At 52.1% G+C, this 27774-nt stretch overlaps 1 protein-coding gene across 1 annotated transcript in view; it reads left to right on the top strand.

Moving 5' to 3' along the window:
* Positions 1 to 3323: 3323 nt before the first annotated feature.
* LZTS3 (leucine zipper tumor suppressor family member 3) overlaps positions 3324 to 27774 on the top strand; it is a 51698-nt gene continuing 27247 nt past the window's right edge. Inside the window, exon 1 of the mRNA XM_058803868.1 lies at positions 3324 to 3478. The gene's annotated coding sequence lies outside the window, so the exon portion shown is untranslated. The remainder of the gene's footprint in view (positions 3479 to 27774) is intronic.

Genomic DNA, 27774 nt, shown 5'->3' on the forward strand with positions numbered 1-27774 from the left:
ATGATCACCACAGCAAGGCACACAAAACACTCAGCAAATAAGGGAAAACAGAGTCCACTCAGGGTTTGAGCAGGGCCAGGATGAGGATGAGGAGTGGGGGCAGAGTGCTGTCCCCTGGGGAGAGAGTTCATCCTACCCTGCCATAGGGAATCTGCAATGAATGGAGGGGGATTGGTGTTGAGGGGGAGAGTGAAAATCCTGCACATAAAACACTCAGCAAATAAGGGAAAACAAAGTCCAAATTTGGGGTTTTAGAAGGGGCAGGATGAGGATGAGGAGTGGGGGCAGAGTGCTGTCCCCTGGGGAGAGAGTTCATCCCAACCTGCCACAGGGAATGTGCAATGAATGGAAGGGGACTAGTGTAGAGGGGGAGAGTGAAAATCCTGCACATAAAACAATCAGCAAATGAGGGAAAACAGAGTCCACTCAGGATTTGAGCAGGGCCAGGATGAAGATGAGGATGAGGATGAGGATGAGGATGAGGATGAGGATGAGGATGAGGATGAGGATGAGGATGAGGATGCTGTCCTCTGGGGAGAGAACTCATCCCACCCTGCCATAGGGAATCTGCAATGAATGGAGGGGGATTGGTGTTGAGGGGGAGAGTGAAAATCCTGCACACAAAACACTCAGCAAATAAGGGAAAACAGAGTCCACTCAGGATTTGAGCAGGGCCAGGATGAGGATGAGGATGAGGATGAGGATGAGGATGAGGAGTGGGGGCAGAGTGCTGTTCCCTGGGGAGAGAGCTCACCCCACCTTGCCACAGGAGATCTGCATCTGCCAGCACTTGGAAAGGGATTGGTATAGAGGAGGAGAGCGAAGATCCTGCAGCCCCAGTGCTGGTCCCAAGATAAACCTTATCAAAAGGCTCAGTGATTGGAATGGGAGGGAATGGGGGTGTCCTACAGGCTCTGGGTTTCAACCCACCCAAGGAGGCAGCACCTTGCAGGGGATGGACTCACAGCACACTGAGGGTTCTCAGCTCCCAGGGATGTCTGGACCTGGCAAAAACTTCTTCCTTGGAGGTGCTGGAGACTGCCAAGAGGAAATATTGACCTGTTTCAGTCTTCCTTGGGTGTCCAATGACAGCTGCAGCTGGAGACAGAATGCTGGGCCTGGTGGAGCTGTTACACCATCAGAGCATCTCCTCTTAGCAGGGCTGGGTTAACTTTTGGACTCAGTGATCTCAGGGGCCTTTTCCAACCTAAATGATTCTGTGATTCTGATTCTCAGCTGCAAAACTGGACCTGTCCCAGCCTAGGAATGACCCATTTTGGGTTGGGAGACTCATGCAGGCTCCCTCAGGGTGTCCAGGAGCACTCCAGTGTCCCTTGCAGAGGGCAGCTGGAGCTCATCTCCCATCAGGTGCAGCTCCAGGTTGGTGCTCAGTCCTGGACATGTGTGGTGGGGTGACAACTGGAGCAGGGCTCATCTGAAGCTGGAGTAGCACAAAAATCTCCATGAGCTTCCTGTAGGACACCTCCTACCTTTGCATGGTCCCCAAAAGAGGCAGCACTGCCAGGCTCAGAGCAGACCAGGCTGCCCAGGAGGGCCAGGACAGACCCCTCCAGGTTGTCCATGCAGGATCTGAATTGCTCCACAGCTTGGCAGTGCTGGTGGGAAGCAGCAGAGTCCCACCCACAGCAGAGGTGGCTTTGCCCAGCCAGTCTAATCCTGGTCCTCAGAGGCTGTAAGTAAATCGGGGAGCCTCAGCTGCCCTTTCCATCCCAGCAGGATCACACACAGCCCCTGGAGCTCTGTCAGCAACAACCTGTGCAGGGAGATTCTCACAGCCTGAGGTTCTGGGGGAGCAGCCGAGGGCCTGGCCAGCACCATTAGCAGCAATAATTAATTACCTGCTCTGCTGTTTCACTGGAAAGCTGCAGAATTCAGTAGCAGCAATTCCTGCCTCTTTCCTCCCTCCTGGGACTCCTGAAGATGAGCAGGAGGGGTGCAACCTCCATCTATCGATGGAAAGGCTGAGGGCAGAGTGTGCTGCAGGACCTGAACTGGGAGCGTTGTGCCACCAACCTCTCCATGGGCAGCACCATGAGCTTTTCCTTTCCCTTTCCCTTTTCCCTTCCCCTTTCCCTTCCCCTTCCCCTTTCCCTTCCCCTTCCCCTTCCCTTTCCCCTTCCCCTTCCCCTTCCCCTTCCCCTTCCCCTTCCCCTTTCCCTTCCCCTTCCCCTTTCCCTTCCCCTTTCCCTTCCCTTTTCCCTTTCCCTTTTCCTCCCCTTTCCTTTTTCCCTTTCCATTTCCCTTCCCCTTCCCCTTCCCTTTCCCCTTCCCCTTTCCCCTTTCCCTTCCCCTTCCCCTTCCCCTTTCCCTTTCCCTTCCCCTTTCCCTTCCCTTTCCCCTTCCCCTTTCCCTTTCCCTTTTCCTTTCCCTTTCCCTTTCCCTCCCCTTTACTTTTTCCCTTTCCCTTTTCCTCCCCTTTCCTTTTTCCCTTTCCATTTCCCTTCCCCTTCCCCTTCCCCTTCCCCTTCCCCTTCCCCTTCCCCTTCCCCTTTCCTTTTCCTTTCCCTTTCCCTTTCCCTCCCCTTTACTTTTTCCCTTTCCCTTTTCCTCCCCTTTCCTTTTTCCCTTTCCATTTCCCTTCCCCTTCCCCTTTCCCTTTTGGACCTCTCATTTCTCCTTGGAGAAGACAATCAGTGCAGTGTCACAGTCAGGAGCTGCCCTGCCTTCAGCCCTTGCCCATTTAGATGTCCCTTTCTCAGCTCATCCGTGTCAGAGGGAATTTGGGAAGTTTTCCCCACCCCCTGCCAGCTCAGATCCTTGAATTCTCCGTGGGATGGGAGAAGTTGTTTCCTCCCCCACACTGACCTTACATCCCCATCGGGGTTCAGGCTGTGCCCCCTCCACCCCAAAGGGAAATGGGGGGGAAACAGGGACCAGAATGGGATTTTCATGGTGGATCCAGGCAGGCAGACTTGGCTCCCACCCCGGGGCTGCCCGAGCTCCTCCAACCCCAGCCGTGCCCCCCAGACACCCCCTGCCCCACTGCCGGGCTCTGTTCGGGGGCTCTTTTTTGGGGGGCATAAAGCAGGGGACAGAACCAGGGCACCGGCACACCCCAGACATCCCGGAGCCCTGCTGGGGGGACGGCGGCAAGGCGAGGGAGGTGCGAGCATCATCCCAGGCGGGTCGGCGGGGACAGAGCCCTGTCCTGGGGGTGGCGAGGCAAGAGTTAAAGGGAAGGCGAGCAGATCCTCCTCCATCCTGCCGGTGCTCGCTGTTAGGCTGCTGCTGTGACAGGGGGTGGGGTCGGGGCTGGCCGCCGTTTGCCGCAAGAAGGGGGGGGAAACGTGGCTGCGAGTGAATGTGAGTGTGTGTGTGTGTGTGTGTGTGTGTGAGTGCGAGTGTTGGTGACACAGGACAAAATGAGATAATGAGACCCCTCGGACGGGAGCGGCCGCCCGGCTGCCACCAGCCCTGATCGCGGCCCCATCGCTGCTGCCCGGCATCCCCGCCAAGAGTAAGGCTGGGAAGCGACTGGGAGCAACTGGGAGAGGGGGGAGGTGGGATGGGGATGGGGGTGATGATGAGGGGGGGTCTCCCGCGGGTGGGGTGCACGGAGGGAGAGGTTTGATCTGATTATTATTTGGGACCTGATGCTGGAGCTTGGCGCGCCCGAACCACCCACCCAGATGTGATTTGGGGAGGGGGGAGGGGAGGAGGATTTTGGGGAGGGGGTGGGGTGGAGGATGGGCTGGCAGCGCCGATTTCGGGTGTGATGGAGGGGAGGGAGCCGTGTTTGTGCCTAAAGTCGCAGCTGCCTGGATTTGGCCCCGCGGGGCCATCGGGATGTGACAGCACCCAAAAATAGAGTGCGAGGCGGGGAGGAGCGGCGAGGGGAGGGGGGGCAGACTCGTGTGCCAGTGCCAGGGCCGGGTTATTCCCCTTCGTCACCTTTCCCTCGCCTTCTCTCATTTATTTCTTTGATGTCGGGGAGGGGAGCGGTGCCTGGGGCTGGGGGTTGGACAGGAGGCTCGCAGGGCTTGCTGGCGGCCGGGTGATTAACGTGCAGTTGCTGGGAATTATGTCATTGCCTCGGTGCTGGGTGGCCCTCGCCCAGCAGCGGCGGTGGGGAGGGACGGAGGGAGGGAGCACGTCATGGCAGGGGGGTCCCCGCCTGAGGCTTCACCCCGGCTCGGTGGGCGCCCAGCGTTGCTCCCCATCCCCGCTTGGGACATCCCCCCAGGAGGCTGGGCAGGGATGGAACAGCGGCCCCCAGGCCAGGGGTGCACGCCCACCCCGCTGCCCCTGGGGGTCCCGGGCCCCATCTCCCGTTGTGGCCGCTCCCCGTGGCTCATCCCGCTCGGAGCAGGGGGAGGTGAAGGTGGGCAGCCCCTCTGCCACCTCCCACCCCGGCAGACAGCGGGGCTGGAGCTGCTGCAGTGCAGCACAGAGCCCCATCCGCGCCCTGGGTGTGCCCGGGGCGAGCAGGGACCCTCTTTGCCACCCCGTCCCCTCCTCGGAGCAGAGGAGAGAGCCTGGGGACCTGTGGCTGCCTGCGGCCCCCCGGGCCAGATTGGTCCTCTGCTTCAGAGGAGGGTGTTGGGCTGCTGGATGCTCCACACCCTCCTGGGCATCCCCCTGGACATTCCTTGAGTACCCCCTGAGCACCCTCTGGGCATTCCCTGAGTACTCCCCGAGCATCTCCTGAGCATTCCTTGAGTACCCCCTGAGCATCCCCTGGACATCCCCCTGGGCATTCCTTGAGTACTCCCCGAGCATACCCTGAGCATCCCCTGGGCATCTCCCTGAGTATCCCCTGAGCACTCCCTTGAACACTCCCCTGAGAATACCGTGAGCACCCCCTGAGCATTCCCCCCTGGTTATCTCCCCTTGAATATCCCCTGAGCACCCCCTGAGCATTCCCTGAGTACCCCCTGAGCATTCCCTGAGTACCCCCTGGGCATTCCCCCCTAAGCATCACCTTGAATATTCCCTGAGCACCCCCTGAGCATCCCCTGAGCACTCCCTGAGTATCCCCTTGAACACTGCCTGAGCACCCCCTCAGCATCCCCTAGGCATCCCCTGAGTACCCTGGAGCACCTCCTGAGCACCCCCTGAGCATCCCCATCCCCTTCCCCACATGTGGAGCTGGGGAGGGAGCACAAGGCCCTGCCAGTGAGCCAGGTACAGACCCTGCTGCCCATCCACAACCTCTTCCCTCTGCTCCACACCCCGTGAACCCCAGGGCAGCTCCGTGGATGCACAGGCAGCTCAGTGGAGCCCGGGGCAGCTCCATGGAGCCCAGGGCAGCTCCGTGAACCCCCGGGCAGCTCCGTGGATCCCCAAACAGCTCCCTGGATCCCGGGGCAGCTCCGTGGATCCCAGGGCAGTTCCGTGGGTGCCCAGGCAGTTCCATGAACCCCAGGGCAGCTCCGTGAATCCCCAGGCAGCTCCGAGCTCCACGGCAGAGGCTCGGACAGGGAGGGAAGCAGGCAGGAAAGCTGCAGGGAGATGAGCAGTGGAGGTGGGAAGGGAGAGCACGGCTCTAGCGGGGCATTTCTGGCATTTTCTGCCCCACAGGAGGGAGGGGATGCCGACAGCTCCCTGAATTCCAGCTGGGAGCCAGAGGTGCAATGGCAGCCGGAGATGCCGCTTGCCCCGCGGGATAACCTTTGGCATCTCCCTCCGCTCCCAACACCCTCCGGCACATCCTTCATCCTCAAAGCTGCTCAGGCAGAGGATTGTGCCGGCCAAGCCCTCCAGGGAGGTGCTGGCATGACGGGGGAGAGCAGGGCACCCCAAATTTGGGGCAGGCAGGAGCGGGAGGCCGCTCCATCCCCCGGCCGTGCCCTCTCCGGGCGGGCTGGGTTTGTTTATGTGTGGCCCTGGTTGGAGCGGCGATCTGGCGTGGCTAAATATAGCAGCGATGTTGTCATCCGAGTTCAGCCTGGCTGGGGAATTTATTTTCTGCAAAGGCTGCGAGGCGAACGGGCTGGGAACAGGCGTGGAAATGCCGGAGCCGTGCGGTGGTGCCCTGGCTGCAAGGGCAGCGGGCACCTTGTCCCCAGTGTCGCCTTTGTGATGGCAACAGGGCACAGGAGGGGTGGTGGAGGGGCTCAAATTGGCCCTGCTGGCTCGCTGGGCATTTAAACACAGCGCGGTGCCTGTGTGGCTTCAGTTGTTCGTGCAGGGATCCCCTCCTCCTCTTCCTCCTCCTCCTCCTCCTCCTCCTCTAATTCTTCCTTGCTGGCGTTCCTAGGGATCAACTCCCAGCCCTCTCAAATGGAAAAGTCCCACATGTGGCTGTGGGTATCTGTGAGAGAGCAGCAGCTTGTCCTACAAGAAGTGGGATTGGAGAGCCCTCCATCCCTGGGGGCTGCAGCATCAGCCCCGGGCATCCCCTGCTGCTTCCATCATGGTGAAAAGAGCACCTTTGATCACCCATCCCGGGAAAAAACGGGAAAAGAGAGAGAAAGACTGGTCCCCTGACTTGCAAAAACACACCAGGCAGATGGGGAGGGTGTTTTCCACACATGCACTGTGAAAACCACGTTGCATCAGCTGTCGGAGCTCCATGTGGATGGAGCAGGAATGTGGATAAACTGGCTGCAAAAAAAGTTTCTGAATGGAGTTCTATCGCGACAGGGAGGGTTAAGAGTTAAGGGGGTGTTGCTGGAGCTGGTGAACGGTTTAAAATCTGCTTTCTCCCAGGGCTGTCAGAGAAACCCAGCAAACAAAGGGTAAAACAAGGAGATTTCTTGTTTCCCTTCTCAGAGGATCTTTACCATTAGTCATTCCTGTCACAGGAGCTGGCAAACACGGTTATTATTTGAGGGATCTGAAAGTGAAATGGAGGCACACGAGGCCAGGAGCCCAGACACCCTTGTCCCTGGGATTGGGGAGCAGGCAGGCACCCCCCAATGCCTCTGGCTCCCCTACACCCCTGCTCCATGCTGGGTAAAGCCCCTGGATTCACCCTCTGGTTGTGGGAGCCCTTTCCAAGGTCTAGGGAGTGGTATCCCTGGTCCCTCCCATCCCAAACCCAGAATTCCAGGGTTCCAGCAGGACAAGGTGGCACCAGGAGCCATAGGTAGCCATAGGTGGTAGACCAAAACCTTGAGATCCTGCAATAATCCTCAAAGCTGCTTCCCCAAAGCACCCAAAACTCAGCTCTTCCATCACCCCATAGCCCTGGGCACCCTCATGGGGGAAAGGACCAGGCTGGGCCCCCCCAACCCCTCTGGCTCCCCCACACGCCTGCTCCATGCTGGGTAAAGCCCCTGGATTCACCCTCTGGTTGTGGGAGCTCTTTCCAAGGTCTAGGGAATGGCATCCCTGGTCCTTCCCATCCCAAATCATTCCAAGGTTCCAGCAGGACAAGGTGGCACCAGGAGCCATAAGTTGGGATGCTCCATCCTGGAGGTGGTGGTGGACCAAACACCTTGAGATCCTGCAGTAATCCAGGTGCTTCCCCAAAGCACCCAAAACTCAGCTCTTCCATCACCCCATAGCACCAGGCACCTCCAAGGGGGAGAGGACCAGGCTGAGCCATGGGTGGGAGGAAGGTCCAAGGAGCTCCCTGAAGAGCAAGGAAAGCAAAGGTAACTGTAAGGCAGCCATCAGGAAATTGGGATTGCTCGTGCCTTGTGATCTGGGCTGGAGCCAAGAGCTGTCCTGGCAGAAGGAGCTGAAGGTCCCCTTGGGCCATGCAGGAGCTGCAGAAGTTCCTGCAGGGCTGCAAGGCTGGGGATCAGGTTCTCAGGGATTGTGGCTGAGTTTCCAGCTCACAAAACTGTGGTTTTGCCATGAAGATGTGAGTCCTGTTGGCTTTTTCTGGTTCCTGAGGCAGAAGGATGAGTTTTGTCTGGGCCCATTATGAGCCTCTCTTTCCTGCAGGGTCAAATCCTGATCACAGGCCAATGAGAAGCTCCAGAGCCAGCAGATTGGTTTAGACAGGTGTGATCCCAGAATCCCAGAGTCACTCAGGCTGGAAAACACCTCTGGGATCACCGAGTACCAACCTTTGACCAAGAACCACCACCCCAACAAAACCAGAGCGCTGAGTGCCTCATCCACTCATTCCTGGGGTAATTCCAGGGACTGTGACCCCACCACCTCCTTGGAAAACCCTTTCCAATGCTTAGCAACCCTTCCCACGAAGAAATTCTCCCTGATGTCCACCCTGAGCCTCCCCTGGCCCAGCCTGAGGCCGTTCCCTCTCCTCCTGTCCCTGTTCCCCCCGGCTGTCCCCTCCTGTCAGGAGCTGTGCAGAGCCACAAGGTCCCCCCTGAGCCTCCTTTGCTCCAGGCTGAGCCCCTTCCCAGCTCCCTCAGCCCCTCCTGGTGCTCCAGACCCTTCCCCAGCTCTGTTCCCTTCCCTGGATTCTCTCCACTCCCTCCAGCTCTCTCTTGTTTTGGGAGGCCCAGAAGTTTCCCCAGCACTGGAGGTGCCCCAGCAGTGCCAGCACAGGGGACAGGCACTTCCCTGGCCCTGCTGCCACCCCAATTCTGAAAAATTCCAGGTGCCATTGGCCTCCTGCCCACCTGAGCACACCTGGGCTGGTGTCCAGCCCCAGCACCTCCAGCTCCTGTGGCACCAATGGGCAACAGAGCCCGTTCCCTTTGCAGGAAAAAGGCAATCAGATCATTAACACATGCTGCTCTTCACACAACCAACCTCACAAATATTTATCAGCTGGAGAAACACACGGGCTCACAAGTTGCCAAGTAACATAACAAGAGGAGCTTTTAAATAAATATCTGTGCTTCTGTGGGTGAGGAATTAACCAAATCCCTTGGTGTGTGGCCCAAAGAGCTGCTTTCCTCTGGAAGGAGGAAAATAATGATCAGGAATAAAAAGAATGATCCAAAGCAGGAATGAAAACCTGGGATAAGCAGTGACTGTCTGTCTGTCTGTCCAGCATTGGAGAGAATTCCTGCTGGGAAGGTCTGGGGAGTGATGCCAAAAGTTGGGAGCAGGATGGGATGGGGGGCTTTATTTAGGAGGGGAGGTGAGAACAAGCCCAATGCACCAGGCTGGGTCTCATCCTGCACCCTGTGCCTCTCCTGAACACCCACAGGACTCATCTTCCCTGTAGGCTCAGGATTTCTTGTTGTACGAGGTTGTTTCTACAACCTCATTGTTGTTCTCCATGTTCCCTCCAGCCCTCAGCAGAATCCATCATTTCCTCTCCTAACCAGCTGGGAATGTCCCAGAAATCCAGCAGGAATATTGGGGTGGGCAATCCCCCTGTCTGTTTCCCAGCAGAGCCCAGACAAACTCATCTCCTGCAGCTCAGGAGGCTTTGGGACCAGCCAAACCCAGCCTGCCCTCATTCCTCAGCCTGCCCAGGTGTGTTCTGCACTGCCCAAATAGCCAGGCTTGGTTCCCCTGGTGCTAAATCCTATTAAATCCTTGCTCTGAGGTCAGTTTGGAGGTCTTGGGGGTTTTTTGGGGGAGTCAGTGCTGCCAGAGGAGACCAGGTGGGTTTGCAGATGGATGGAGGTCTCTCATCCAGTTCCTTCTTCCATGGGGAAACTCTGACTTGTGGGGTTGGGATTTCATGGACTGGACCTTAAAACCATCTCTTTCCACCCCTTGCCATGGGCAGAGACACCTCCCACCATCCCAGGTCGCTCCAAGCCCTGTCCAACCTGGCCTTGGACGCTTCCAGAGATCCAGGGGCTTCTCTGAGCACCCTGTGCCAGGGCCTCACCACAGGGAGGAATTTTCCCCTAATATCCCATTTGAGTCCCTCTCCAGCTTTCTTGGAGGCCCTTTAGGCACTGGAAGGTGCTGGAAGATCTCTCCAGAGTCTTCTCCAATCTGAACACCCCCAGCTCTCCCACTCTGTCACCTCATCTTCTGGAGATGTTCCCATACAAATCCACCATCTCCAGGCCTTGGCCTGAGGGTTTTGCAAGTAGATTATAATTTTGGGCCCATTTGGGGTCATTTTGGGCCCATTTGGGGGCCATTTTGGGCCTATTTGCGGTGTCATTTTGGGCCCATTTGGGATCATTTGGGGGCCATTTGGGCCTATTTGGGGAAAATTTGGGGGTTCTTGCCTGAACCAAAACATGAGGAGACACAACCTGGACATGGAGCTGGTTGGTAAAGTCAACTTGGAGAGTGGTTTTGGGGGGCAGACGCTGCCCAGTCCCGGTGGGCCTGTCTGGGCCCAGTCCCCATTGGCCTTCCTGGGCCCAGTCCCAGTTGGCCCTCCCGGGCCCAGTCCTGGTGGGCCCAGCTGAGGGGGTGAGAGGACCCTGACTGGCTGAGGTGATGGTGGTGGGTGTCACCACCCAGAGCAGATGTAGATGCCCCATCCCTGGAAAATCTGGGATGTAGGAGCTCCTCCCTGTGCCCCAAACCATGGCAGTGCCCCCAAGCACAGGGGGAGGAGGTCAGAGCTTTTCTTAGCTCAACTGCTGGAGCTGGGAAAATCAGCCCAGCTTTTGGGCACAGGAGCTCATCTCCTTGTCCCTGCTTTCTAATTATATCAGCTGATCTAGCACAGGCTCCTTCACTCCCCACGGGCTGCTGCCTTCATTCCATCCCTGGCTGTGCCCTTGGCAAGCTCTTGGAGGAGCAGCCAAGGCATCCCAGAGGAGATGTTGGCATGGCAGGAGTGGCTGCCTCACCTCAGGTGTTCTCCTGCAGTGCAGTCCCTGCCTCCAGCACTGCCAGGAATGGCAAGGGGACAAGGGACAGGGGACAGGTGAAATATGGGTCTCTTTGAGCCAGCTCTCCATAAGCTCTTGGAGATCTATTTCACACCCAAGATAGCTCAGCTACCTTAGAAGGAATAAAATCAGCAGGATGGCTTCTGTGGCAGTGTTGGAAACAAAAAGGTTTTAATAAAAAGCAAAATAACAAAACTCTTTACAGGAAAAACCAAGCCAGGTGCAAGAGGTCTACTTGCTCTTGGTAAAACACCTCACAAAAGTGATTATTTCCTTTTGTTCTCTTCTTTTTATAGTGAATTACTCAGGTGGGACTTTTTGCCTTCTGTCCAATTGGCCATCCTTAAGTTTGAGGTGAAGTCTCCAAAGTCCTATGAGATATCTTTTCACTTAATTGAGGAGAGAAACTTCTGGGCTTTTTTCCTTTTTGTGGGGACAAAGGATAGTTTTGTCACTCTGTTAACAGGGGGCACATTCCTATATCTCACCCTTTCTATATATCTAAAAAGAAAGAGGAGAAAAGAATATGATTTGAAAAAGTTTTATTTTTGTCTGTAGGAATGGAAATATTCCTGTGCACCAAAGTGTGGGATGGGAAGACAGCAAATGCTGTTCCCATTATGGAGATTGGCTGGGATGGCTTCTCAAGGTGGCTCAGAGATACCAGGGCAGAAAGGAGAGGGTGGAAACATCCCCCAAAATCATCAGGGATGCTGGGATGAGATGGGCAGAGCTGCATCCCCACAGGCCCCTGCACCCCAAGGCTCTCCTGCCCAGGGGAGGGGGTCCCTGGTGGTCCAGGAAAAGACGAGGATCTGTTCTTGGCTCAAATCTCTCCCTCCTCCAACAAACACATTTCCCAAAAGGTCTCTGCTAGGAAAACCCACATCTCCACCCTGTGCAGCTCAGCAAGGACACAAACACCCGTCTGCAGGAGCAGGCTGAGCACAGTGCCAGGCTCAGGGAGGCCCTGATGCTCTCCCAGCTCCTCCAGCAATGTAAATAAATCACTGCTGCCCAGCTGGTGCCCAGCCAGCCCCTGCACAGCAGGACTTTGTTCCTCTCCTTCCTCCCATCTGCTCTTCCTCCCTCCTGGTGCTTTCCCAAACCTCAGGGCTTGATCTCTTTGGGGATCAGGGTGTCCCCAACATGCAGGAGTGTTTTCAGTGCTGCTGAATTCCAAGTGGAAAGTTTTTAATCTGTTTTTTTTTTCCCTGCTGCTGGCACTCAGCGCCGTTCTTGGCGCATTCCTCAACCTCAGTTTCCCTCTGCAGCCTCCCAAGGGGTTGTACAGACTGGGGGCTAATCTGGGGACTAGGATGAGGTATTTCCAAACCAGACTTTGTGGCTGCAGGTGTTTGGGGTGGGTAAATCCCCCTGTGTGTTTCCCAGCAGAGCCCAGACAAACTCATCTCCTGCAGCTCAGAAGGGCTTTGGGAAGAGCCAAACCCAGCTTGTTGACATTCTTCAGTGCCAGCCAAGAGCTTTGCCTTCCCCTCCACGCTCTCAGGGGCCCAAATTAGCTTTTAATAATAATATTTCATTAGAAAAAAAAATATTAAATAAATAAATCCCCGTGCAAACAATCCGGCCTTGGCGCCCGCCGGGACAGCAAACACTCCCCGAGGGGCACCAGGTGTGGTGCATTCCTGATAGCTGGAAAAGAAAGGAGCCATTATTCCATTATTCCATTCTTTCCCTCTCTGTGCCATGTCAGGGTGAGCAGGAGCAGCCAGCCCGGCTCCAGGCACTGTGGGAGGTGGGTACCTGGCTTTGGGAAGAGCTCCCTGAGCCAAGCCCTGAGCTCCAGAGCTGATTAATGGTGGCGTTTCTTTGTTCCACACGTTTCCTCCTGGCGGAGGTGAGGCGTTTCAGGCGATAAAAGGGATCTGTTTGTTTTAAAAACGAGCCCTGCAAGTCGCCCCAGCGATCCCTGAGTGCCCACGTTCCTGGCACAGCCATCCCAACCTTTGTGTGGATGTATCCACCACTCAGGTTATTCCTCACAGCTGGAAAACTTGATTTTTCCTTCTTTAATGAAGTTTCCCATCAATCCATTGTTGTCTTTCCCTCTCATCATCAGAAGAAAAGAAAAGCTGAGGACAGGCAGGACACGGTGTTACAGCCCCAACCCCAGCTTTGACCAGGATAAAAAGCAGGGAAAACCCTTTCCTCCAGCTCTCCATCCTTGCCTTTGGAAAGCAAAGAATTTTGCACCCCTCCAGGGTTTAAAAGGCAGGCAGAGATTTATTTGGGCTGCTGGATAATGTTTCTCTGGGCCAGCTGCTGGGATAAAACCAGGGCATCTGGCAGCTCCTGAGCCAGGCAGCTGAGCTCCTGCCTGAATTCCAGCATGGCCTCAGAATCACAGAATTCACAAAATTCACAGTCACAGAATTCACTGAATTGACAGAATCACAGAATTCACAGAATTCACAGAATCCACAGAATTCTCAGAATCACATAATCCACAGGATCATAGAATGCACAGAATCGCAAAATTCACAGAATCCAGAGAATTCAGAAACTCGCAGAATTCACAGAATTCGCAGAATCATAGAATTACCAAATTCACATAATCACAGAATAAGGGAATCACAGAATTCACAGAATCACAGAATAACAGAATTCACAGAATAATAGAATTCACAGTATTTACAGAATCACAGAATTCACAGAATGTGAGAATCAGAATTCACAGATTCCATAGAATTCACAGAATCACAAAATCATAGAATTTACAGAATCACAGAATTTACAGAATTCACAGAACGACCAGGTTGGAAGAGACCTTCAAGATCATCCAGTCCAACCCAGCCCCAACACCCCAACCAAACCCTGGGCCCCAGTGCCACATCCAGGCTTTGTTAAACACACCCAGGGATGGGGACTCCACCACCTCCCTGGGCAGAACATTCCAGAACTTTATCACCTTTCTGTGAAAAACTTTTCCCTGCTATCCAACCTGGATTTCCCTTGGTGCAGCATCCGAGGGGCAGCACGGGGAAGGTGACACCCACCCTTCATGGGGACATCCCAGCGGGAGCAGGGTCTCCCTTTCATGCCCCGCTGCGGGGACAAGAACCCCTTCATTTCCTTCGGATGCTTTATCCTCTAAGGATCTTGATCCCGGGGGCGAGCGACAAAAACACCCTTTAAATCCATCCCAGGGGCTTAGGGGAGGATTAGCAGATGTCTCTGCAGGCTTTACACCAGGGTGTCCCATCCTCATCCAGCTTCAGGCTTCCGGAGGAGAAATGATGGATAGAGCCAGCCTGGCTGGAATTGCCCTCGGGACATCGCTGCATCCCAGGCAAGCCCAGGCTGGTCACTCGTTCCCAAAATTTGCCATCGATTTTCACCACAGAGCTGGTTCCGGTGGGTGTCCTGTGGCACAGAGCTCTTCCCAGGGTGTTGTCACAGACATCTTTTATGAAAAATCCTTTCCTTAGGTTTTTCCCTGCTGAGAAGCCGAGATGCCTCAGGAACAAAATGTAAACAATGGTTATCTGCTGCTGTGGAATGCAACAATTAGATCTTTGATTAGCCCATGTTGGTTGTTTCTAATTAATGGCAAATCACAGTCAGCTGGCTCGGACAGAGAGCTGAGCCACAAGCCTTTGTTACCATTCTTTCCTATTCTATTCTTAGCCAGCCTTCTGAGGAAATCCTTTCTCCTATTCTTTTAGTATAGTTTTAATATAATATATATCATAAAATAATAAATCAGCCTTCTGAAATATGGAGTCAGATCCTCGTCTCTTCCCTCATCCTAAGACCCCTGTGAACAGCACCACAGGGTGTTTCACCCTGGAATTTTCCGGGAGGGAGAAGCTCCCCCGTTTCCAACCTTTGGGGGATCCCTAGAGAGGGGCCCGGGTAATTCCCCAGTGAAAATCTGACTTCTCATCCCAGCCTGGCTGGTGGCGATCGCCTCTCTCCATCACCCCTTTTGTGTTCACGAGTCATTAATTACTGCCTCACTTTCCATTCCCAACACTTTTCCTCCTTAATTTGTCTCAGCACTGGCGTTTTCTCCCCCTTAATTTCCCTGCTCCCCTCACATCCCTTTTAGGTCTCCTCAATTCCCGTCCCCGAGGGCTTTTTGACTCTCAGGATACCTTTCCTCCGGCAGACACAAGCTTGCATAATAGCTGTTGACACCACAACTTCATTTGAATCGATCTTGTTTGCTAATTAGCTGATTGCAGTAATTGGCATGCATTACCTTGAGGGATTCTGCCTTGCTGGGAGTGGTCAGTGGCCAGCCCCAAAAAGGTGTGAATGGCATCAGGAAGGTGATTCCTGCTCCAGAAACACCTTTTGCAGGTATCCCGGGGATTCCTGGAGCTGCAGAGGAATTTCCAGAGGGAAACCACAGCCTGGTGCAGGGGTTTTTAACTCCTCAGAGCCACCAAAATGTCCAGAGTAGTTAAAATGAGTTAAAGTTCCTGTTCCTGGGGCGAAGGGATGAGGATGTGACTCCACTCTGCCTCAAAATGCAACTGGAGATGACTCAAACGCTGGGTTAAAGACAAACCGAGTGAAGCAGCTTTTCTCAGAGGTCATAATTCCCTTCTGGAAACTCCCTGCCACAAATTCATGGAGGGTGAAACAGCATTAGAGTGAGCGAGGGGGGAGCAGGCAGCATCAGGGACAGTGTGCTCTGATGGCAGCAAACCTTGGGGGGATCCAAAGACAGCTTTGGGTGGGAGGCACCCCTGAAAAGCTCTGGGAAGGGATCAGTGAGGTTCTCATCTTCCCAGCCCCTTTTCCTCCAAGCAGCAGCTGCACAGGGAGGAGTGAGGATCATCCCAGTCCCATGGGATCCAGTCAAGATCCAACACTGCTTGTTGTGAAATTCAGTGACAAAAGGAGAGGGACAGCAAGGGCAGGTAGGGAGTGACAAGACAAGGGGAATGGCTTTAAACTGCCAGAGGGCAGATTTACCTAAATACTGGGAAGGAATCCTACCCTGGGAGGGTGGGCAGGCCCTGGCACAGGGTGCCCAGAGCAGCTGTGGCTGCCCCTGGATCCCTGGAAGTGCCCAAGGCCAGGATGGATGGGGCTTGGAGTACCCTGGGATGGTGGAAGGTGTCCCTGCCCACATCAGGGGGTTGGAAATGGGATGAGATTTAAGGTCCCTTCCCACCCAAACCATTCCATGCTTCTGGAATAACTAATTTTTAAACAACACCCCGAACCAAAGCTCCTCACAGGGGCACATTTCCATCTGTGCTGCTGCTGGGGTCCCCTGATCCTGACCTGCCCCTGGTGAGGCTGAAGGAGTCTGTGAAATGCTGTTTTTTTATGAGCCATCTATTTATATTGACAGCTTCCCACGCTCCATCCCTCTAATCCTGCATCCCTTTCTACCAGGCTAAGCTGCATCATCCCAATTCTTCAATCCCCACCCCCCTTTTTTTTTTTTTTTTAATATTGCCCTGTAATTATCATCTTTCCACCCTTCTGGGATCTGAGAGAAATCCCAGAACTTCTTAGAGAGGATGAGCACAGCCCAGAGGTCTCCTTGTCCTGTTTCCAGGGGCTCTTGGGAACAAATTAATCTGAACCTGCTGTTTAAAAATGTTTCTCCTCAGGCCATGCCATTTAGTGTCTTCCTGGGTTACTAATGGACTAGAAAGCACTTCCTTGTCCCTGTGCAATATGAGATCATCAGCTTGCTTTTTTCAAAGCCAGAACAAAAATTATTGAGCTTTTTTAAATTTTTTTTCCCCTTCGTCGTTATCAGTGATTTTCTGATCCCTAGCTTGAGGACAGGCATTGCTGCTGCTGTTGTTTTGCTGCTCTTAATTTTGTAAAATCAAATTAAAAGTAATTTCCTCCCTGTGAATGTCCAGGAGAGACCTGATATGGCCAATTGCAAACTGAATTGTGGAGTAAATTCCAGAGCTTTATTGAGCCAGAATGCCACTAAGTTTAGTTTTGGTTACCAGTGCTGATTCTTAAGTATTTTGGGTGGAAAAGAGAGAGCCCAGATGAAAACTGAGCTCTGTGAGACCCTTTGGTGGGTCAGGAGGCCACATCAGGTTGGGTATTAGGAAAAAAATGTTTATGGGAACAGTGATAAAGTTCTGGAATTTTGTGCCTGGGGAGGTGGTGCAGTCCCCATCCCTGGGTGTGTTTAACAAAGCCTGGATGTGGCACTGGGTGCCAGGGTTTAGTTGAGGGGTTGGGGCTGGGTTGGACTGGATGATCTTGGAGGTCTCTTCCAACTTGGTCATTCTGGGAATTCTGTGATCAACCAGAGCTTATTTTATTTTATTTTATTTTTTATTAATTTTTAATTTTTTAAAATTTTTTATTTTATTTTTATTCTATTTTAAATTTTATTTATTTTTTACTTATTTGTATTTATTTTTTAATTTATTTTTTATTTATTTAAAATTTATTTTTAATTTATTTTTGATTTATTTTTAATTTTATTTTTAATTTTGAAAGTTTTCTTAATTTTTTTTTAATTTTTAAAAAATTTTATTATTTTTTTATTTTATTTTATTACTTTATTTGATTTCATTTTATTTTCTATTTTATTCTTTATTATAAGACCTTGCAAACACACAAGAAGCAGCTGGCTCCACCTGTGGGGTCCATGTGGGGATTTTGTGGTGACTTTGATCAGAGGGTGAAGGGGCTGGGTCAGACCTGGCCAGGGCATGGATATCCCAATTTCCCACTCCACAGGAGCTGTGCTGGTGGAGCTGTCACCCAGCGAGGGTGACAAGTGACACGAGTGGGGATGGCTGGGGACACAGCAGGAGAAGGAGAATTCAGAATTCTCTGCTTTCCCCCTCCCCCGGAGGTCTGCAAGGCTGGACACAATGAAATTCCCTCCTCCCTCCCCTGCCCGAGGCAGCCACATCCCAGGAGGAATTCAATGCTGCCTCCGGGCCCATTCAAAACACGCCAGGGTCAAACCTTTATGAGGCAACAAAGAAAATAAACCCAAAGACAAAAAGCTATTCTGGAGGAGGGCAGGAGAAGGAAATGGCTCCCAAAATATCAGTGAGAACCTTTCAGTTGAGCCCAGCTGTGGGATGGGAGTCTGCTCTGGTGGGACTGAGCAGGGCAGGTGTGAGGAGATCCTTCTGCACCTTCCTCTTGGTGGGAGGTGACCAAAGTGTAGAGTTTTGGGAATGTTGGGTGAGGATCATGAGGATCTGGGTGCTGGAGAAGGGACAGCTCTTGGTGGGATGTGTCCTGCAGGGAGAAGGAGGTTGGCTGGCACCAAAGGACCATGGACCCCTCCTCTCCCCCATTTCCTGTGCTCACCACTTCCCTGATGGCTGTGAGGGCTCCTGGTGGCTTTCAGAGGTTCTGTTGCTCCTGGCTGTGACCCCAGAGGCAGCTGGACACACCCCCAGAATCATTTGGGTTTTTTCCTTTAATTTCTGTTTTATAGCTGGGAGCACTGAGTGAGGCTTTTTGAGAGATATTTTGAATTGTTCCTATGTGAAATTAAAGCTCTGACACATGGGAAGGGATGGGAGAGGAAATATCAGTGAGAACCTTTCCTCTGAGCCCAGCTGTGGGATGGGGGTCTCTGTCTGGTGGGATTGAGTAGGGCAGGTGTGAGCAGGTCCTTCTGCACCTTCCCCTTGGTGGGAGAGGTGCAGAGTTTGGGGAATGTTGGGTTAGGATCATGAATGTTGGGTGAGGACCATGAGGATCTGGATGCTGGAGAGAGGACAGCTCTTGGTGGGATGTCTCATGCAGGGAAAAGGGGGTTGGCTGGCACCAAACGACCATGGACCCCCTTCTCTCCCCCATTTTCTGTACTCACCACTTCCCTGGTGGCTGTGAGGGTTCCTGGGATCATCTGGTGGCTTCTGGAGGTTGTGTTGCTGTCCAGAGGCAGCTGGACAGACCCCAGGTCCCAACACCTCCAGACTAATTAGGGTTTTTCCCCTTCTTCTCTGTTCTTTCGCTGGGAGCACTGAATGAGGCTTTTTGAGAGATATTTTGAATTCTTCCTATGTGAGATTAAAGCTCTGGCACATGGGAAGGGATGGGAGAGGAAATATCAGTGAGAACCTTTCCTCTGAGCCCAGCTGTGGGAGGGGGGTCTCTGCTCTGGTGGGACTGAGCAGGGCAGGTGTGAGCAGGTCTTTCTGCACCTTCTGCTTGGTGGGAGAGGTGCAGAGTTTGGGGAATGTTGGGTGAGGATCGTGAATGCTGGGTGAGGATCGTGAATGCTGGGTTAGGATCATGAATGCTGGGTGAGGATCATGAATGGTGGGTTAGGATCATGAATGCTGGGTGAGGATCGTGAATGCTGGGTGAGGATCATGAATGCTGGGTGAGGATCATGAATGTTGGGTGAGGATCGTGAATGTTGGGTTAGGATCATGAATGGTGGGTGAGGATCATGAATGCTGGGTGAGAATCATGAATGCTGGGTGAGGATCATGAATGTTGGGTGAGGATCGTGAATGTTGGGTGAGGATCATGAATGCTGGGTAAGGATCATGAATGCTGGGTGAGGATCATGAATGCTGGGTGAGGATCGTGAATGTTGGGTGAGGATCACGAGGATCTGGGCGCTGGAGAGGGGACAGCTCTTGGTCCCTGCAGCAGGGCAGGGCTGTCCCTGGGTCACTCTGGACACAGCCAAGCTCTGTTTGGAGCAGAGCAGGAAAGGATGATTCCCCCAGAGCCCTGCTGTGACTCAGGGGTTTGTGGTCCGTGAGGGTGAGTCAGTGGGAGCAGGAAAAGCCTGGCTATTTTTAGGACCACTGACATTTTTGGGGGGGTTTAACCTTTCTCCCAGAAGCATCTCAGCAGTGCCTTGGTTGAAGAAGGAATAAAAGACATTTTCCAAAGCAAACAGGTGCCAGCCTCACGGGGTGGAGCTCCCTGGGATGAGGAGATGAGGGAGGCAGGATCACAGGGACCAGCACAAGGCTGCCAAGAGCCACAGAGACAAAGCAAGAAGCCCTGCCCAGAGAGAATCCCAGAATTGTTGAGCTTGGAAAACAGGATAATCCAGTCCAACCATTCCCCCAGCACTGCCAAGGCCACCACTGACCATGTCCCCAAGTGTCACATCCTGTGGAGGTGTTCACAGGGGTCCCAGGATGAGGGGAGAGATGAGAATCTTGACTCCATGTTTCAGAAGGCTGATTTATTATTTTATGAGATCTATTATATTAAAAGAAAATGATATATTAAAACTATACTAAAAGAATAGAAGAAAGGATTTTATCAGAAAGAATGGAATGGAATGGAATGGAATGGAATGGAATGGAATGGAATGGAATGGAATGATAATAAAATCTTGTGACTGACCAGAGAGTCTGAGACAGCTGACTGTGATTGGCCATTAATTAAAAAACAATCAGACCAATCACAGATGCACCTGTTGCATTCCACAGCAGCAGATAATCAATGCTTACATTTTGTTCCTGAGCCTCTCAGCTTCTCAGGAGAAAAATCCTAGGAAAAGGATTTCTGAGAAAATATGTCTGTGACAACATCCACATTAAATCCCTCCAGGGATGGCGACTCCACCACTGCCTGGGCAGCTGTGCCAATGCTTGACCACTCTTTTGGGGTGGAATATTTTGCAAATATCCAATTTAAACTTCCCCTGGCTCAGCCTGAGGCTGTTCCCTCTCATTCTGTCCATGTTCCCCGGCTGTCCCCTCAGAGCCACAAGGTTCCCCCTGATCCCCCTTTGCTCCAGGCTGAGCCCCTTCCCAGCTCCCTCAGCTGCTCCTGGAGCCCCAGACCCTTCCCCAGCTCTGTTCCTTTCCCTGGATTCTCTCCAGCCCCTCCAGATATTTTTCCCAAGCTCTGCCTGTTCCTTCTCTGAGCACCAGGGTGATCCTCCTTCTCTAAATGCACATGGATCAAGTTTTAAAGCTCCTCACCAAGTCATGGAGAGCTTTTCCAGAGTTTTCTTTCCTCCTGGCTCCAAGGGCACAACATGATGGCCATGTCCCCTCCACCTGCAAAAGTGACATGAGGGGACTTCTCCATCTTCCAGCTGAGCCCTGGGACAGCATTTCCTCTCCTTGTGTCCAGGGAAATCACATTTAGGTGGCCTGGGATCCACCAGGCTGTTGCTCCTGGCCTTCCCAGGGAATTGGGGCCTTCAGCATCTCCTCATGGGATGAGCAGCCTCTTCCCTCCCACGGCCTGCCCAAAAAATCAGCCCCCATCTCCCCCTCCCCACCATCCCACCTTCCTGCTGGAGAGGAATTTCTTGTCCTACCGTGCAGATTTTGCTGCTTTCATGACAGCTGATCCATGCTCAGCCTGGAAATCTCCATGGTTTTGTTTAGTTTAGCAAAATATGAACGTGTTTGGTAGTTTGTGTGGCCGGTATTTTTGGAGGACTTGGTTTTTTGGTTTTTGTTATTTGGGATTTTTTTTGGGGAGGTGGGGTTTTTTTGTTTTTTTGGGTATTTTGGTGTTTTATTTTGGGGTGGTTTTCTTGTTTTTTTGTTTTGGTTTTTTTTTTTTTTTGTTTGGTTTTTGTTTTGATTTGGTTTTGTTTTAGTTTTTTGTTTGGTTGTTTTTTGGGGGATTTGGGGGGTTTTGTTGGGTTTTGGGGGGTGGAGGGATTTTTTGAGTTTTTTTGAGTTTTTTGGTGTTTTATTTTGGGAATTTTTTTTGGTTTTTTGTTTTGCTTTGGTTTTGGTGTTTTGTTTTGTTTTTGTTTTAGTTTTTTGTTTGGTTGCTTTTTTGGGGATTTGGGGGTTTTGTTGGGTTTTAGGGGGGTGGGGGGTTTTTGGGGTTTTTTTGGGGTTTTGGGGAGTTTTATTTTGGGATTTTTTTTTTTTTGTTTTGTTTGGTTTTTGTTTTATTTTGTTTTATTTTTTGTTTTATTGGGTTTTTTGGGGATTTGGGTGTTTCTGTTAGGTTTTGGTTTTGTTTATTATGGAATCATGAACCCAAGCACCTCCACGTTACAACAATTTGAATTTTCACAGCTTTCTGCACAGTCTGTTGCATTCCTGGGACACAATGGGGGCACTTCATGTTTTAGGGATGAGAATCAATAGGAATTTTTGGGCTTGATGATCTCAGAGGTCTTTCCCAACCTTAACAATTCTATCAGCAATGGGCAGGGACAGGTGGAAAAGGATCACTCTGACAGCCTGCTCTATATTCCCTCAACACACTCCCAGATCTGCCTCCTGTGCAATTTACAGCAGATCCTGATGGATTTCTGTGCAATTTACAGCAGATCCTGATGGATTTCTGGTCCATGAACTCACCAAGTTTCCCCTCAAACACTGAACATCAAATGGCAGGGAGCTCTCCAGGCCACCAACCACTGCCTGAGGAAGGGGTTTCTTCCTTTTCTCCCTTATTTTTACCTTCATCTTCTTCCTGATTGGTTTATTTTTGCTAAAAAAAAAAAAAATGAAAAAAGGTTACAGCTCCACATCTGTGTGTCATGAAACGCTGCCACTGATGCTCCTGCAGAGCCCCCTGGCAATGTCTGAGCAATTTGTCAGCCCTGATTTATTTTTTAAAAACCCCAAAACTACCGAGGAAAAAGGCTGGGAATCCTCCTGGAGTGTGCACAGGCAGATCCCAGGGCAGCCCCTGTCAGCAGCACAGGTGAGATGAACGGTGTGGGATTGCTCCCAGCTCGGAGAAATTAATGAGGATGCTGTGCCAGGGTGAGTTCTGTCCCAAATAGATGAAGTGCAAGCCTGGAACATGTGCCAAGCTCCTCTGGAGCTTGTTTCACAAGTGCTGCCCATTTTCCATGCATGCCTGAGGAATTCTGCTTCCCCCAGCTCAAGGTAGGGATGAGAGGAAAGCTGAGGAGTGCAGAAAGCAGGTGCTGCTGCAGCCTCCTGATCTGGAAAATCCTTGCACAGAGCACCAGGAAGCTTTGCCTGGGTTTGGAGCACAGGTCCTGGGCTGGCTCAGCAAGGATGGACAACCCCAACTAGGAGTTGCTGCATTCCTTTGGAAATATCACATCACAGAATGGTGGAGCTTGGAAAGAACCTCCAAAGGTCATCACATCCAAGCATTAACCCAGCACTGAGTTCACAGAATTCACAGGATTCACAGAATCAGAGAATTCACAGAATCACAAAATTTATAGAATCACAGAATCAATCACAGAATTCACAGAATCACAGAATCAAAGAATCACAAATTCTCAGAATCACAGAATTCACAGGACTTACAGAATTCACAGAACCACGGAATTACAGAATCATAGAATTCACGGAATCACTGGGTTTGGAGAGACCTTCAAGCTCAAGTCCAACCCAGCCCCAACACCTCAACCAAACCCTGGCCCCCAGTGCCACATCCAGGCTTTGCTAAACACACCCAGGGATGGGGACTCCACTTCCTCCTCAGACAGCCATTCCAGAACTTTATCACCTTTTTGTGAAAAACTTTTCCCTGATACCCACCCTGTATTTCCCTTGGTGCAGCTCGAGGCTGTGTGCTCTGGGTGTGTCAGTGCTGCTGCAGACAGAGCCCAGCCCCAGCTGAGCACAGGCACCTTTCAGGAGCTGCAGAGTGATGGGGGCACCCCTGAGCCTCCTTTTCTCCAGGCTGAGCACCCCCAGCTCCCTCAGGGCTTCCTCACAGGGTTTGTGTTCCCAGCCCCTCACCAGCACCCCCATGTTCACCATGAAACCACCCAAACCACACAGGAGCTCGTTTTCTCTCCTGCAAATCACTGACCAAGCTGCTTTCCCTTTCTCCCTGCTCCCACACCACCCTTCTCCTGCCCAGGGCTGTGTCACTGGGGTATTTGAGAGATATTTTGAATTGTTCCCATGTGGGGTTAAAGCTTTGGCACCCAGGAAGAGCTGGTAGAGGACTGGGAGCTGCAGGAGGGAGTGGGAGTCAAACCAAAGCCACCCAAAATCCTGTGGGGTGGGAATGGACACACACAAGGTCCCACTTCTCCCACATTCTCCCTGGGACACTGCTGCTGAAAAGGGAAAATTCCCAAGGAAGAGGTTGTTTTGTTGTTTTTTGGGGTTTTTTTTAGGGTTCTCCAGGAGCACTGGGAGGGAAGCAGTGAAAACCAAACATGAGCAGGGTGAGGGCAGAAGGGCAAGGCCAGCAGCTTTTTGTCCCCAAAGGTGCAGCCACACAACACACCTCCACATTTTGGAGAGCCACAACAAAAAAATTTTAAAAAGCAGCAGTGAGCAGGGAATGTCACAAATTCTGCACCTAAAGGGGCTAAAAGAGAGCTGCAGATGGACTTTGGATGTGGGGGAATGGGTGCAAATCCATAAAGGGCAGAGTTTGATGGGATATTGGGAATAAATTCTTTCCTGTGAGGCTGGGGAGGCCCTGGTACAGGTTACTCAGAGAAGCTGTGGCTGTCACAGCTCTGGAAGTGTCCAAGGCCAGGTTGGACAGGGCTTGGAGCAATCTGGGATTGTGGAAGGTGTCCCTGTCCATGGCAGGGGTGGACTGGATGAGTTTTAAGGTCCCTTACAACCTAAACCAGTCTGTGACTCAGTTGTGATGATGATCCTCAGGCTGAGTGGGGCAGTGGAGAAAGGTTTGATATCAATCACAGAGAAAGGTTTGATATCAATCATAGGGTGTTGGAGAAAAGCACAAGAGAGGCTGCAGATATCTCAGTAGAGACATCATGGATTTTTTTTCCATGCTTGCTTTCTGACTCTGTGTTTTCCTCTCCTGGGAAGACCATTTCTGATCCTTGACACATCCAGCAGCTGCTGGGACTGGTCATGAACAGGAGCAAAAGGTGCTTTTGGGCAGGTCTCACCTCGTGTCCCCTGGGTTATTCATTCCTCACAGTTCTCATTAGGTCTGGCCTTAATGAAGGCTCTGCTGAGCTTTGGGCTCCTCCTCTCTCCCCATCCTCCACTTCTCTGCATTTCCTGAGTGGAATCAACACCAAACTGAGAAGCAGGGAGGAGCTGTCAGCACCCCACCCCACGAGGCCAGCACAGAGAGGATGTTTTCCCACTTGAGGATGGTTTATCCAAGCTGCACACACAATCTCTCACGCTCACACTCTCTCTCACACACAACACAAACGTTTTCTCACCAAGCCCTTGGGATTTTGGCACTCCCTCCCACTCTCCTGGTCGTGCACAGCCCCACTTCCCAGCTGAGGAGATGTGGAGAAATCTCCTGACTGTTTTGTTTGCAGCAGAGCTGCTGGTGCTTTCCAGGCTGGTTATGAGCAAATGGGAAACAGAAGGAAACCAAATTCCTCCTCCCATCCATCCCTGCCCTTGCTGTGTCCCTGGTGCTGCCAGCTCGTCCTGTGGCCATCTCCAGCTCCACATGAAAAGCCCTCCATCAAACCAAGAGCTTTTCAGCCTCTGCTTCCAGTTCAAAGCCTCTTTTATTCCTTTTGCTGAGGATCTGGAGGGAAGGGAGAAGTGTTCAAAGCCCAGAGCTGGTTCTGAAGTCCAAAGCTGGGGTTTGTTTTATATGACAGAGCAGAGAGCCCAGGAACCTGTGAGGGCAACACCTCCCTGCAAATCAGGTCATTTATTTAGCGAGGGGAAAAAAGGGTTCAGAGCATCAGGGCAGAAATCAAAGAGTATTTGAAGGAGGAGGGAAAGCCAAGCTCTGGCTTTGCCATTCCTGCCCTCCTGCTGGATCCCCACGGCCTGGCAGGCACTGAGGGAGACTAGGAAAATATTTCACTCTTTACAAACCCTCAGAGGTGCCCTTTCCAGGGGGACTCAGGTCAGCTGCCACACTAAACTCCAAATATTTTCCTAGCTGGCAAACGAAAAAAAAACCCTCCGTGTGTCTGTGCCTGGCTCTGAAGCCAACGTACACGGAGTGATCAAGCCCCTGGCACACATCTTGCAGGAGCTAATTATAGAATTTGGAAGGCAATGTGATAATATTTTCTTTAGATGTGTGGTGCAGATGTAATTACTTCTCCGGAGATGCCAGCCGCAGATGACGCAGGATGCCCTTATGTAATCACCTTTATTATGCAGCTATGGAAATTTTCCCTCCCTGGCCCATCCCCTCAGCTCCTTTTTTTTTTTTTTTGTTCCTCACCCTAAGTTCTCTGTGGTTCCTTCAGAAGGTGATGGGTGAGGGCCACAGGGCAGCTGTGACTCCATCACCTCCAGAGAAATTCCATTCCTGGGTTTCCCCATCCATCATCCCTCCGTGAAGGAGCAGGAGGAGTTGGTGGCTGTGCATTGGCAGGGCTGGGAAAAGGAAACCTTGGAGCCAGGTTTGCCCCATCCCTGGCATCTCCTGTGGCTTGGACCAGGAGCCAACTGCTCCATTCTCCTGATGAGGAGGAGCACCCTCCCAAAAAATGGGCTGGGGATGCTGAGGATGCAAGAAAACTGCAGAGGAAAGCTGGTTTGTCCCTGCAGGGTGAAGGCTTGGTAGGGCACAAACACTTGAGGTGCTCCAAAGGTTGCTCCAGAATGAAGGAGGATCTCCCAGGTGATCCACAAAGAAATTCCTGACAGGAATCACAGCATGATCGCAGCCAAAAATGCTTCCAACACAAGAGGGAATTCTGCCTCTGGATATTTTCTGAGGTTTCCCTTTTTGCCTGTGGATCCTTACCAAGATTTTCCATTTTGCCTGTGGATCCCTACCAAGATTTTCCATTCTGCCTGTGGATCCTTTCTGAGCTTTTCCATTTTGTCACTTCCAAGTCTCTCTGTCCCCACTACCCACTGAGGTCCAAGCCATGGGGATCTCCAGGACAGAGGTGTCCCCCATCCCCATTGCTGCTCAGAGGGGACATAATCCCCTGGCATGACCAGTAAAACCCTGCCTTGGCCACAAATATTCAGGAAAAAGGGTTGGTCAGCAGCTTGGAGGCATCACCCTGTAGAGGCAGCAAATGTTTTGGCTCTGAGCTCCCACCCTCTTCCATCCCTCTTCCTGACCAAACTGGATCCTTCCTTGCTGTTTTTAAGGATTAATATGTAATGCAGAGGGGTCATTCTGATTTCTGTGACATGCTGATGCCACCAAAGTTGCAAATCTGGGTTCTGAAGACTTTTATTTCTTTTTTTCTCTGCATGGCATCTGAGGCAGGGCATGGATTGAGGAGGAGGAGTCTGGAGATGAGCAAGGCTGAATCCCTCAGTGTCTGGGAAGTTCAAAGAGTTGGGAAATGGGGGAATTGGCCACACAGCCCAAAGGAAAGGAAGCCAGGGAGATAGTGGCTGGAGCAGAACTGGAGGCAAAATCCTGGCTCGCCCTCTGGGGAAACTGGTTTCCAGTCACGGGTCAGTGCCAGTGCCTGCCAAGGAATGTGTCCTCAGGGCTGGGAATGCCCACATTCCTCTGAGGACAAAGAGCCAGGGAGGCAGGAGCTGGGGGATGTGTTTGTGGCACTCAGGTCATTCATTAACAGCAAATTCCAAACTCCCAGGAGTCCAGAGCCATCAGGTGATGATGGATTCAGGTGGCATTTCAGCCCAATCCCTCCCTGTGCTCCATGGGCTGTGACAGCTGGGTCCTTGTGGCCTGGAAAGGGACTGACAACCTTGTGTCCTACCCAGAGAGGCCTGGGAGCCACCATAAGGGTGCTCCAGGCTTCCTGCTCCGTGTTCCACTGCCCCTCTCGGAGATCTTCCCCAGAACTTGAGGATTCTCATCCCTCTGCTTCTGCTGAGGCCACTCAGCCACCAGTTCCTCCCCCGAGCAGGGGCTGGCCATGATGGAGATGAGATGGAGATGGAAATGGAGATTGGAAATGGAGATGGAGATGGAAATTGGAGATGGAGATGGAAATTGGAGATGGAGATGGATGGAGATGGAGATGGAAATTGGAGATGATGGAGACAAGAGATTGGAGATGGAGATGGTGATGGTGATATATGGAGATGGAAATTGGAGATGGAGATGATGGAGATGGAAACAGATGGAAATGGAGATTGGAAATGATGGAGATGGAGATTGGAGGTTTTGGAGATGGAGATTGGAGTTGATGGAGATGGAGACTGGAGATGATGGACATGGAGATGGGAGATGAAGATGGTGATGGTGATAGATGGAGATGGAGATGGGACATGGACAGGGACATGGACATGGAGATAGATGGAGATGGATGGGACAACATGAACACACACAACTTCGTCCTGAGCCTGATGTTCCTCCTGGAAAACACCTCCCAGGCTGAGCCAAG

This window comes from Ammospiza caudacuta, chromosome 4 (genome assembly GCF_027887145.1).
Source record: "Ammospiza caudacuta isolate bAmmCau1 chromosome 4, bAmmCau1.pri, whole genome shotgun sequence".
Lineage (NCBI taxonomy): Eukaryota > Metazoa > Chordata > Aves > Passeriformes > Passerellidae > Ammospiza > Ammospiza caudacuta.